The sequence below is a fragment of the Rhinopithecus bieti genome, unplaced genomic scaffold, assembly GCF_001698545.2.
Source record: "Rhinopithecus bieti isolate Rb0 unplaced genomic scaffold, ASM169854v2 scaffold_5022, whole genome shotgun sequence".
Taxonomy (NCBI): domain Eukaryota; kingdom Metazoa; phylum Chordata; class Mammalia; order Primates; family Cercopithecidae; genus Rhinopithecus; species Rhinopithecus bieti.
In genome coordinates, this window is record NW_016804965.1 from 2,948,387 (window position 1) to 2,960,765 (window position 12,379).

The 12,379-nt window shown below is 37.2% G+C and overlaps 1 pseudogene; it reads left to right on the top strand.

Annotated features, from left to right (window-relative positions):
* The first annotated feature begins 847 nt into the window (after positions 1 to 847).
* LOC108528798 (GPN-loop GTPase 3 pseudogene) overlaps positions 848 to 12,379 on the top strand; it is a 29,998-nt pseudogene continuing 18,466 nt past the window's right edge.

Below are 12,379 nucleotides of genomic sequence, written 5' to 3' on the forward strand. Positions count from 1 at the left end.
ACACAGAGATAAATAGATGTGTGGGTAAGGCCTATTGGTTCTGTTATTTTGGAAAACCCTGACTAATACACTAGCAGAATGGGTTCAAAACACCCTTAGATAAATGAGTTCTTTAGATTATTCTTACGTGCACATTAGGTTTAAAACCACTGATTTACACTGTATTCTGAACACCTTAAAACTGATATACAGGCCAGGTGCAGTGGCTCACACCTGTAATCCTAGAACTTTGGGAGGCCAAGGCAGGTGGATCGCTTGAGTTCAAGAGTGTGAGACCAGCCTGGGCAACATGGAGAGACCCCATCACCACAAAAATATAAAAATTCACCCGGCAAGGTAGTGTGCACCTGTAATCCCAGCTACTCAGGAGGCTAAGGTGGGAGAATAGCTTGAACCCAGGAAGTGGAGGTTGTAGTGAGATGAGGTCGTGACACTGCTCCAGCCTGGGTGACAGAGCAAGATTCTCTCTCAAAAATAAATAAATAAAATAAAAATAAACAAAATTGAAAATAAAATAAAATAAAATTGAATATATATAAAGAACATTCTCGATTTCTTGTTTCTGGGTCAAATTATATGTAAGACCACAATAATGTATAATTATTAACCTGAATACAGATTAGTCCCTATGTTCCATGAAAGAGAAAACCAAATATGCCAAAAGTATATGCAGTGTTTGATATATTCATTTAGTTAATATATATATATAGTCAATAGGTATGACCATAATTGCAGTTTTGTTTTTTTTCCCATACAAGTTCTTTTAACATAAAAGAGGTCACACTGCTGTCTGAATGCACGTGTCATTTCTTAGCAAGAGTAATTGAGAACAAATGCTTCTCGAGCAATGTCCCTGGATCACAGAACAGAAGGAAGGAAGCAGCCCTGTTTTGGGATGTTCTGTACAGGTGAGGTTTATTTTTAGTCTCTCCCGCTATATGTGTCAGGTGGGAGTGTACACGGCAGTAGAATTGCTTAGCAGTGCATAAAGGCAAAGTGCCCCATTAAAACCGGGGCAGCAATTAAAGCACAAAATTGTTGTCCCAAGGCTCCCAACTCAGCCAGGCTCTCTGTTTGGGTCTCACCTGAAGGTATGTCAGGGCTGGGTGCATGGGTGAGATACATTCACTGATGTAGCTGCTGCCATGTAACCAAATATCTCGGTCAGTAGCTCTAAAGTGCCACAGCATCACCACAAAAGCATGTTAAGAATACAAACCCTTAGGACTCATTTTCAGAAATTCTGATCAATGGAATCAGCATGTTAGCAAGGATTCCAGGGGATCTCAACGCAGGTGGACTGATCACTAAACATTGGGAAACACTGGTAGAGAAAAGGGTCATTAATCACTAGAATGGATACAATTTGAACAGAAGATATAATTTTTATTTTACTTTTTTACTTTTATATTTGAGACAGAGTCTCACTCTGTCACCCAGGCTGGAGTGCAGGGGCATGATCTCAGCTCACTGCAACCTCCGCCTTCTGGGTTCAAGCGATTCTCCTGTCTCAGCCTTCCAAGTGGCTGGGATTACAGGTGCATACCACCACACCCAGCTAATTTTTGTATTTTTAGTAGAGTTGGGGTTTCACCATGTTGGCTAGGCTGGTCTCGAACTCCTGACCTCAAGTGACCCTCCTGCTTTGGCCTTCCAAAGTGCTGGGATTACAGGTGCACGCCACTACGCCTGGCTAATTTTTGTATTTTTAGTAGAGACGTGGTTTCACCATGTTGGCCAGGCTGGTCTTGAACTCCTGACCTCAAGTGATCCGCCCACCTCAGCCTCCCAAAGTGCTGCTGTTACAGACGTGAGCCACTGTGCCTGGCCAGATACAGTTTTTAATCATGGAAAATATTAGTTACCTAGAACAGCACAGAGATGGAGTACAAAAATTGGAGGAAATAAATAACTGGGCATGGTGGCAGTATAGTCCTAGGTACTTGGGAGGCTGAGGTGGGAGGATCCCTTGAGATCAGGAATTTGAGGCTACAGTGAGCTCTGACTGTACCACTGCACTCCAGCCTGGGCAACAGAGCAAGACTCTGTCTCTGCAAAAAAAAAAAAAAAAAAAAAAAAAAAAAAAAAAAAAAAAAAAAAAAAAAAAAAAAAAAAAAAAAAAAAAAATTGAAGGAAAGAGAATAAAACAAAGATTGAGGAAAACAGTAACTTCAGGGAGAGGAATAAGGTTCTTATTTTCTGCCTCTTTTCTTCAGTTGGAATCACAGGAGTGAATGAGGACAGACATTCGATATTACCCCTGATGGTATGATGCCTTTTGATGGCTAAAGAAAGTGGCCAGGCTGTTTCAGTGTCCTTGAGGGTACCACTTTAGGGCCATGTCTTGATCACCATGCAGGGTCAGATGGAGGTTGCACTTGGAAACAGTGGGAACAACCAGGGATCTTGGGAGGCTGACTTTATAGTACTAAGAGGGTGGGGTGCCCTTGGTTCTTGCATGAGGATATGATCTGCCTGTGAATAATTCCATTAACTGGCAGAAAAGGGGAACCTGCTACTCAGGGATAAGAAAGAACATATCCCTGGTCCTGGTCCTCTCTATAAGGAGTGTTGTTTGGATGGAGGACCTTATTTATGGGTTCAGAGTAGGAAGAGGAACTTACAGTTAGGCCATCACTTTCAGATGTCAGGGGAACACATCAAATTTGTTTCGGACCTTTCACCAGAGACCAGCTGCCCATTTGTTTATGTTCTAAGAGCAAGGCTTGGGAGAGAGATAGGATGCTGGTCCTTTCTGTTGAAAGTCCTGGTTAGGTGCCTCCATTTTTACGAAAAGTCCTGTTATCAGATGTCATCACCTTTAAAGGCTATACTTTCACATATTTCTCACCCACACCTACGTTCCCAAGGAAAGTAATCTTGGCCTGTCAGCAGCTCAGATTTTCATCAAAAGTCTCCAAAGAAAGATCTGACTTTTATGTAAAATTGAAAAATATGTTTCAGCCAGAAATACTAGAATTTACCCCTGGATAAAACTGGAGCGAAGAGACTTGCAGAGTGAAACGACATTGTTTTAACATCCTACACATTTGTAGTTTGGCAACAGGTCTCAGCTGACTTTCAGGGACACTGGAATAAAAAGCTCTACACACTTTGTTGCTGCGCTTATGGAAATAACTGGTTAAGAATACCATCTACCATGTCACTCAGTGCTCTCTCTATTTTAAGTTTCATATAAGAAATTTATTTCAAGCTTAAGTATAAGGAAAAGATGTTCCTTTTGTTGATAAACTGGCATAACTTTTCTACAGATGTGCTAAGACATCTGGAGATCTGTTCCAATCTTTCTTTCTTTTTATTTATATATTGATTATTGATTATTTATTTATTTATTTTTTTGGAGACAGGGTCTTGCTCTGTCACCCAGACTGGAGTACAGTGTTGTGAGCATAGCTCACTGCAGCCTTGAACTCTTGAGCTCAAGCTATCCTCCTACCTCAACCTCCCTAGTAGCTGGGACTACAGGCATGAGCCACCACACTCGGCTAATTTTTAATTTTTTTTTGTAGAGACAGAGTCTTGCTTTGTTACCCAGGATGTCTTGAACCTCTGGGCTAAAGCTGTCCTCCCACTTCAGCCTCCCAAGGTGTTGAAATTATTGGCATGAGCTTGTCCTTGTCTTAATCATCAACCTGACCCTATCTTTCTCTTTGTTGATAGTTTCTCTAACTCTGACTTGTTTATTATATATATATATAGCTATGAATATTGTGTAATATTGCCTCAAATTTTTTGTGAAATTAGGTAGGTAGATAGGTAGATAGATGGAGACAGTACTTTTTTTTTAATTAAGGAAAATGGATTACTTCCCCTTAGCATTTGTTTCTTTTATTTTTTCCTGCAAGCTGTACATATTTAGACATGTGTAGTGCTACACTGTTCTTCATTGCAGTATTTCTCTGCCTGTTGACTTTATTTACATGCATTTATTTTACTGTTCAGCATTAAACAACTGATCCATTATTTTAATCTTGGGTTTAGTGATGACCATGAGCAAGAGCTCCCATTCTTAGGTAAAAAAATGTGAAAATATTTCACAAATGAGAAAGCACTGTGCACATTTTTTTTTTTTTCACCAGGGGAATTTGCAGCAGTGCTCAACCATGATTGAACTCAAATTTCAACCCTGGTGATATGAGCAATAGCAGAGCTGTTCCCTGTCTGTGCGTAATGTTTCATGACCTTGGCGTACATCTTCCTGAGACTCAACTTTGAACTGAAGTTTCTCTGGGGAGGATGCCCTCCAAATGGTCGCTTTCATAGTGCACTAACTGCCCCCTTTCCTTAGAGTTTGTCTGTTGGTAATGTCACAAAGGATACATACTAAGTTTGGGGGGTGTCAAGAGAGAGACATATTAATTTTAAGATTTTTTAAATCCTTTCCACTAACTCCTGCATGACAGCTCTCAAACAGAACATATTCGCTTGGGTATTCATCCCAACACACGCCCCATCTGTTGTCATGTCTCTAGGGCTGGATTAGATATATTGCATGATTAAATAAACAAATGAATCACTTTAGAGTTGGAGCCCCATGTTAAACCCTCTTTATTTTATTTTATTCTTTTTTGGATTTTGACTGGATGACAACTTCAGTTTGTTGCCTTTTTTTATGCTGTTTTCCTTTTTGCTGCTACTATGAGATTTAAACTAATTGAGGTTTATACCAACACAGTTTACAACACTTTAATAAATCAAATGTTTACAAGCCAAATGAAGTTTTAAACCTTGGCAGCTTAGAAATAGGTATTTAAAAACAGCAAGTAGATCCATAACGGAGATGAAGGAGGCAAAATGCCCCAAAGATCAGCTAATGTTCACTACATATAGTTTTTATGAGGATTAAATAAGATAAATAGTACAAAGCACATAGAATCCTTTCTGGTACATAACATGAAGGTGAAATAAATTATAGCATAGTAGGCTGTCTTAGCTGAGCACAAACTGATATTCAGTTTGTTATTTGTGAAACAAGCGGATTTCGAGTGTAGGTACCATTTTTGAGTTCTACTGGAAATTTCTATGGTGAAATGTCTACTAAATTAATTGCACATTAAAGTAAAGCTAAAGGCTACAACTTGGAAATCAGTGACAATGCCAGATAGTCAATGGACAGCAAGGATGTCTGAAGTGGACCATAGTGTAGAAGAATGCTTCAAAACACAAGCCTGCAAGGGAAATCAGCAGCTCTGGGCTTGGAGAAAATTTTTTAAAGCATAGACCTTTCTCCAAGGAGGAAGAAGTCTAATAAGAGAAGAAAGATGATGGACAAACAAAAACTTGGATGCAATAAAGAATAAATGTAAGTGGCTCCACACTAGAAGGTGGGGAGGTAATTAATGGGTAAGTTTGGTTAGGGGAATTTCAAAATCATGGACCTTTCATGGAATTCTTTCTTGCTTTCAACTGTTTCGACCCATGAGTATAAGAAAAAGAGAATAGCCTCTGAGTATGTTGATTTAGACCTTGTATATCTTAACATGCTAACTGGCACAGCTGAGCTCCAAATGTATTTGTCTTAGTCAAAAAATATAGCTTTCACTGTGGTGTCTTCTGGGCAACTGTGTTCTGTTTTGATCTTTCCTTGACCCACATTTATAGTCATTGAATTTTAGAGTCATTGAATTCAACCTGAAGGTGAGCTTGTCTGATATCCTCATTTGGTTAAGAGCAAAACTTTTGGATAAAGTAGATTTGGATGAAAACCACTGTTTCATTGCTCAGAAACCTCAGACAAGTTAATTAAGTTCTTTTAGCCTTGACTGTACAGCTAAATAAAAAATAAACTAAATAAAAACATTACTAGCGCAGTCATTCTCATAAATGGACATTATTACTATTCTCTTTAGGACTCTATTCTCTTTAGGACCCAGGCAGACTAAGTGATTTTTTCAAGTCCACATAGCTAGTTGTGGAATTCAGAGTCATATCAAGATTCTCAGACAGGAGCTATTACCACTACATAATATTAGTCTTTGGATCCCCAGAAAGATTCTTTCATTTCTCAAAAAAGAAAAAAGGAGAAAGGAATCTCTCTTCTGACTTTCATGCCATCTGAATTTTTTTTCTAAGCTCAGTTAATGATTATTATTCTTGGACGTGTACTTCGAGAAAATCTACTTCAGAAGAAAAGCTACACTTTTGTGGCAGAACAGAATGAAAGGTGTACTTGTACCTTGTAGGTGTACATTGTGAACTACTCAATATTCCAAAGAAAGGAGAACAGTGAGAGAATGAGAGAGCAAGATGAGTGTGTATGTGTGTGTGTGTGTATATTTTCCCAATTTTTTGGGCTCCAACTCTGTGCTCAGACACTGTACTAGGTATTTACAAATGTTATCTCATTTAATCTTTGCCATACTCTGAAAGATAGATACTGTATGGTTACAAAAACCTGAGGCTCAGAGAAGTTAAGTAATTCACCAAAGCCACAAAGCTTGAAAATGACAAAACCAAGATTTAAATCTGGTCTATGCCCCAAACTTACAGTAATAATGAATGACTTACATTGCATGCCTCTATTGCCTACCTGAAATGAGTACTAAATGGAAATTGTACTTGAGAAAGTCTCATTAATAGACCTATTGAACATGCAACTTTACATAAAGGAATAATGAAAACCACCAAGCAAGAATCAGATTTACTGACTCTTTATTTGTACACATAATAACTTATTTAAACAAAGACAAATAACAATAACTTTTTTTTTGAGACGGTCTTGCTCAGTTGCCCAGCCTGCAGTGCAGTGACACGATCTCAGCTCACTGCAAGCTCCACCTCCTGGGTTCATGCCATTCTCCTGCCTCAGCCTCCCAAGTAGCTGGGACTACAGGCACCTGCCACCACGCCCAGATAATTTTTTTTGTATTGTTAGTAGAGACCGGGTTTCACATGTTAGCCAGGATGGTCTCGATCTCCTGACCTCGTGATCCACCCACCTTGGCCTCCCAAAGTGCTGGGATTACAGGCGTGAGCCACCATGCCCAGCCAATAACTTATTTATTTTTATTTAAATAACATGTCTATTTGGACAAAAAGTTTATTAAATGGATCCTTCCCCTTTAAGTATCCCCTCTTACTTGTCTGATTAGCAGAGCTGACTGCTGTGCTAGATCTGAACACAAAGTTGAGTTCTGAGAAGGGAGAGTTAAATTAGGAGAATGCTAGCTATCCTCCAAAATTCATCTCCCCTTCTTATATGTTAACGCAGCAATATCATGGCTATCCAGCTCGATTATATGTTCTAGCCTACCTTGTAGTAGGGATGGCCACGTGACTACATTTTCACTAACAAAGGGTGAGCTTGGGACTTAATCCATGTGGATGTTCTCTTCTCCAATTTATTTTACCCCTTACAACTGGCTGTTCTGGAAGAGAAAGAAAAAGTGGCAGAACAACAAATATATGAAAAAAGTCTCAACTTCAGTGATTAGAGAAATGCAAATCAAAATCACAATGAGATACCATCTCATACCAGTCAGAATGGCAATTATTAAAAAGTCAAGAAACAACAGCTGCTGACAAGGTTGCAGAGAAATAGGAATGTTTTTATACTGCTGGTGGGAGCATAAATTAGTTCAATCATTGTGGAAGACAGTGTGGCCATTCCCCAAAGATTTAGGACCAGAAATACCATTTGATCTGGCAATCTAATTACTGGGTATATACACAAAAGAAATCATTCTATTATAAAGATAGATGCACAGGTATGTTCATTGCAGCACTATTCACAATAGCAAAGACATGGAATCAACCCAAATGCCCATCAATGACAGTCTGGATAAAGAAAATGTGGTACATATATACCATGGAATTCTATGCAGTCATAAAAAAGGAATGAAATCATGTGCTTTGTAGGGACATGGATGGAGCTGGAAGCCATTATCCTCAGCAAACTAACACAAGAACAGAAAACCAAACACTGCATGTTCTCACTTCTATATGGGAAGTGAACAATGAGAACACATGGACATAGGGAGGGGAACAACACACAGTGGGGCCTGTCAGGGATGAGGGGGGAAAGAGAGCATTAGGAAAAATAGCAAATGCATGCTGGGCTTAATACCTAGGTGATAGGTTGATAGGAGCAGCAAACCACCATGGTACACTTGTACCTATGTAACAAACCTGCACATCCTGCATTTGTACCTCGGAACTTAAAATAATAAAAATAGAGAAAAAGAAACTACATAACTACTACTAAGAAAAGTGGCAGCAATCCAACTTTGACCATGTAGGGGTTGTATCTAAGGGGTTATGACATGATGGCTTGAGAGGAGGCTTGGAAAGAGCTGCTCTGCTTACCATGCACTGCTAACCTTCAAACTGATAGCTGAGAGAGAAATTTCCATATACTTCAAGGTGCTGTGTTTTATGGTCTCTCTCTCTCTTTCTTTCTTTCTTTCTTTCTTTCTTTCTTTCTTTCTTTCTTTCTTTCTTTCTTTCTTTCTTTCTTTTGGCAACTGTTTAGCTTTATCATAACTAAAACAGGGATAAAACAGTTGGGTAAGACTCCCTGGAGAAAGAGACTTGAGTTGGACCTTGAAATATTTATTGAAGATTAATCCAATGGAAAGCAAAAAGGCAAAGACAGAGAAGAAAAACTCTTCTTTATATGTCGACTAGGAATTAGACATTCCCCTGTCCATTATAAAGTAGAACAATAAAATCTGTCCTTGGCGGGAGACTCACTTTATGACAAAATAAAATTGCTTAACAAAGTAAAAAAAGATACTCTAAATGCAAATATACAATAGAAGTATGTATTTTTAACTCTTATTAAAGTGTCTAGGCCTGGTTCCCTGTACATTATGGGGAATTTTTAGTGGAAGCAATGGAGTTCTATTTGGGATTATATAAAATTGTAGGATAAAACCTACTTTAGTTCTATTGTGCAGTTGAAAAAAAGCACAAGCAATTACTATTTGACTATACTTGCCACATCCTTAATTATGTTATGCTTTACATTTTATCTTTTTGAAAACAAATGTTGCACTTGAGCCATGATGGAGTAACTGGTACCAGATTTAATATCCTACCATAAACAACTAAAAGCTGTTTTCAGACATTGGACCAAAAGCAGTATAAGATGGATATCTTTGAAAGAAGAGAAACAAGAAAATGAACCTGACCGTTACCCTGGCTTTCTGCCTGGAGGCTTTTTCTGGGCAGTCATCCAGGCAGGAGAAACTTAAGGAGAACGCGGTCTTTTCGAGTTGAGAAAATAGGAATCAGAGTCTGCAGGGGTTGAGGTGACTGGAATGTGCAGTGTGAAGAACCAGACAGGAAAAGGGTATGCAGAGAAAGGGTTCCATATATAGGTAGGGAGGTCACCTTAGTATTGTGGAGTACTCAATGGCACATGCAAAGGGTAACATTCCATGAGACTGAGAAAAGAATGGGATGGGATGTGTATGCTAAATAATTCCCACAGCTCACACAAGGTGGGAGGAGATGTTCATCTTTCAACCAGTCAGAGTGAAGTGAACAACTGGAACATTCAGTAGAGTCCCTTGAGAAGAAATGGTTTAGTAGTACAGTGAAATGATACCTAGGGTAAAGGCAACATTATATCTGACCCAATATAGTTTTGAAACAAGCCTCAAAATAATTCAGCATATCTTCAAGTAATTTTAGTGCATTTGAGAAAAAGTCCAACACTCTTTGAAGAGAACAAAATCTAGCACTCAACATCATACCAGTCACTAAGCTTAGCTTCCAATAAAAGTTTACTAGGCACATGAAGGAGCAATAAAATGTATTCATAATTTGCAGAAAATATGTCACTGATCCAGAAAAGATGATGATATTAACAGACGAGGACTTTAAAGTATTTATTGTAGATACATTAAAAGACTTAAAGGAAAATATAAACATCATGAGGTAATATATGGGAAATATAGTTTTAAGGAAACTAGTAAAATTTATGGAGCTGAAAAACACAGTATTTCAAATGAAATTTTTACTGAATGCAATAAAGAGCAGATTGAGCACTAAAAAAAAGCAGGCGAGGCGCTGTGGCTAACGTCTGTAATCCCAGCACTTTGAGAGGCCAAGGCAGGTGGATCACAAGGTGATGGAGACCATCCCGGCCAATATGGTGAAACCCCATCTCTACTAAAAAAAAAAAAAAAAAAAAAAAAATTAACCGGGTGTGGTGGCGTGCACCTGTAGTCTCAGCTACTCAGGAGACTGAGGCAGGGGAATCACTTGAACCCAGGAGACGGAGGTTGTAGTGAGCTGATATCGCACCATTGCATTCCAGCCTGGCAATAGAGTGAGACTCCATCTCAAAATAATAATAATAACAACAACAACAACAACAACAAAATAATAAAAAAGCAGTGAAGTTGAATACATAGCTTTAGAAACTATTCAAATGGAAATAAGAGAGGATAAAAAGAAGCAAAACAACTATCTTAGTTACTCATGGGATAGTATCAAGCAGTGAAACATGTGCAACTTCAGTCCCATAAAATCGAGCTGTACAGAAAACATCTTTTTAAGTTACAGCCAAAAAAGTATAAATTTGATTACAACTACAAAGCCACAGATCTAAGAAGCTCAACAAATTCCCAGCAGAATAAACACCCATAGAAAACTAAACCATGGCACGCCACAAATCGTTTAAAAACACTGAGTAAGAGAAACCTGAAGAGCAGCCAATTGCTGGGGTACAGGCATAGTGTACAGGGGAACAAAGATAAAACAAAAGACCATGGCTATTTACAATCAAGCTAGAAGACAGTGGAACATTTCTTTAAGTGTTAAAACAAATAAAAACCATCAACCAAGAATTTCATATGTGCAAAATATCTTTCAAAATGAAGATAAAATAAAGGATTTTCAGATACATAAGATGCTCAGATAATTTATTAGCAGAATATTCGCCCTCTAAGAGTTTCTTCAGGCAGAGGAAAATGATACCAGATGAAAATATTGAAAAGTGAAGAGTGTAAGAAATAATAAATATGTAGTACATTTTATTTCTTTTATATTTAAAAAAATATCAAATATTTGAGGCAAAAATATTAACACTGTATTTATTATTAGGTGTATAACATATGTAGAAATAATATGTATAACAACACAATGGCCAGGGAGAATTGAATTATCGTTGAAAGTAGACTCTAATAAGTTAAAGATGCATATGAGAAACCCTAAGACAGCCATTTAAAAAATATCAAAAGAGTAAACCTAATAAACTAATACACGGATAAAATGGAATACTAAAGAAATATAATTAATCCAAAAGAAGGCAGCACATGAGAAAAGAAGGAAGGAAATACAGATGCTACAAATAGAAAACAAATGGTAAGATGATACATTCACTATATTGAGATCCTCACTAAATATACATGGTCTAAATATTCCTGTTAAAAGCACAGATTGTCAGTCTGGATAAAAAGGCAAGACCCAACTATAAACTATCTACAAGAAACATAATTTAACTTAAAAAGACACAGACAGGCTAAAAGTAAAAGGATGGAAAATATTTACCATGCACATATGAGTGATAAGAAAGTGGGGGTGGCTATATTAATATTAGTCAAAGTAGACTTTGGGTCAAGAAATACTGCCAGACATAAAAGAGACATTTTATACTGATAAAGGAGTTCATGCTTGAATAAAATATCATATTTCTAAATGTGTATGCACCTTGCCTAAAAATAGAGCTTCAAAATATATGGAAAGAATTAAACAGAACTAAAAGGATAAATAAATATACATAGATAATTATACATTTCAACAAATCTCTTTATGCTGTTCATTGAGCAGGTAGTCAAAGAAAATCAATAAATACTTAAAAGTCTAGAGCAAAATTGTCAGTCAACTTAGCCTAACAAAAGTAGAATGTGTATTTCTCAAAGTTAATATAGAATATTGACTAGGATAAACTGTTGAGCTGTAAAATAAATCTTAGCATATATAAAAGGATTGAAGTCTTATAGAAAATATTTTTTGATCACAATGCAATTAACTAGAAATGGGAAGCAGAGACATATCTTTCAGATTTCCTAAATTTTGAAATTAAACAACACACATTTAAATAGTTCATGGGTCAAACAAGAAATAACAAGGGAAAATCGGAAAATAAATTTTAAATTGAAAAATAATAGAAACTTAATGCATCAAAATTTGTAGGATGCAGGTAAAGCAGAATGTAGAAGGAAATTTGTAACTTTTAAATACTATGTTAGAAAAAAAGAGTGGTCTCATGATTTAACCTCATACTTCAGGAATATAGAATAAAAGAGCAAACTAAACCCAAAGTATATAAGAACAGAAAAATCAGTGAAACAAAACACGAACAGAGAAAATAAATGAAAGAAAAAGAAAAATTATTAATATTAATTAT